Source organism: Charadrius vociferus, unplaced genomic scaffold (genome assembly GCF_000708025.1).
Source record: "Charadrius vociferus isolate BGI_N301 unplaced genomic scaffold, ASM70802v2 scaffold1164, whole genome shotgun sequence".
Taxonomy (NCBI): domain Eukaryota; kingdom Metazoa; phylum Chordata; class Aves; order Charadriiformes; family Charadriidae; genus Charadrius; species Charadrius vociferus.
The window spans coordinates 165,093-166,689 of NW_009648158.1; positions in this window are offsets into that span (position 1 = coordinate 165,093).

The following is a 1,597-nucleotide window of genomic DNA, read 5'->3' on the forward strand; positions in this document are numbered from 1 at the left end:
CTCATCATTCAAAGCGTTTATTTTTCAACCCCAACGTGCTCCATTTTTTCCCTCCGCTGCTTCTCGTCCTCGATGTTTTCCTATTCCCCAACCCCCCCCCCCACGCGAATTAATTACCAACACGGAGACTAATAACGCCCAGCGCTAAAGGCCAAATCTCCTTAATTAATAAAAATGCGGAGAATTAACCCGAGCTGCTAATAATCCTCAAATTAAACCGAATCTGTCTTTAAAAGAAAAAAAAAAATTAAAAAAAATAAAACCCACCCTCTCTTATATTAACGCGGTCACGTAAAAAGGGGGGAAAGGGAAGGGGGGGGGTGGCGTAGTAATAACGCCCAGCGCTAAAGGCCAAATCTCCTTAATTAATAAAAATGCGGAGAATTAACCCGAGCTGCTAATAATCCTCAAATTAAACCGAATCTGTCTTTAAAAGAAAAAAAAAAATTAAAAAAAATAAAACCCACCCTCTCTTATATTAACGCGGTCACGTAAAAAGGGGGGAAAGGGAAGGGGGGGGGTGGCGTAGAGGGAGAGAGAGAAAAAAAAAAATCCAAATATTAAAGCAGAATTGTATAAACATGGCGACAGACGAGAGCATTTGCACTCGTCACAAAAAAATGCAACGCATTCCTGGTTGTTTGCAGAAAATTTACAGCTGAGCAATAAAAGTTTACGACTGAATCACAAGTTGGATTGGCCACAGGAAGTCATGTGGACTCCATCCATGAACGTGAACTTTTTATTGTGGTTTCTCTTATGACTCTTTCGCAGTAGTCTTTCCTTTAACAGTCCAAGCAGTGCCAGGGGTAGGATGGTATTTTTCCCCCCCTTAATTATTAGCGTGATGATGATGATGATGATTTTTTTAATTTTTTTGGAGGGGGATCGGGGGGGGGGGGAAATCGCGAATTTTTTTTTTTTTTTTTTGCCCCCCCCTCCCCTCGTCTCCTTGGGGTTGGAATTCTTGGTTGCTTTGGGCATTTTGGCATTAATGAGTTTACTGCTGCGTCTGGTTGCCGCCTCCTATTCCCCACCCCTAGGGGCAAAACGCAATGCATTTCCTTTGCAGGATGCGATGATGAGGGGGCACGAGCAGTTGTAAATACCTTTTTTTTTTTTTTTTTAAGCCAAAAAAAAAAAGAAACCAACCCCCCCCCAAAAAAACAACAAAATTCCAACCCTAGAGAGAGACAGATTCCTCTTCAGCTTCCCCCATCCCTTACCCAACCAGAGAAGAACTGTTTTGCTTTTGTTTCCATCTCTTTTTTTTTTTCCCCCCACGGTTGGTTTTTTGCCTTTTTTTTTTTTTTTTTTTAATGTTTCTGTGGAGCTGAGCTGCAGCGTCAGTGGATCAGAAAGAGGGAGAGACAGAGAAAAAAGAGAGAGAGAGTGAGAGAGAGGGAGAGGGGGAGACAGGAGCCTCTGGTAAGTGTTCCCTTATTGGTTAAAATGTGTAACTAATGATCCATAGCCCGGGTGTTAAGGATAATGATGCATCGTTGTGCGAGCGAGGGGTGTAGCTTGGATATGAGGGAAAGCTGCTGCGGGGCGGCAAAAATGCGGTTAATTCGAGGGGGGGTAAAAAAAAAGAAGA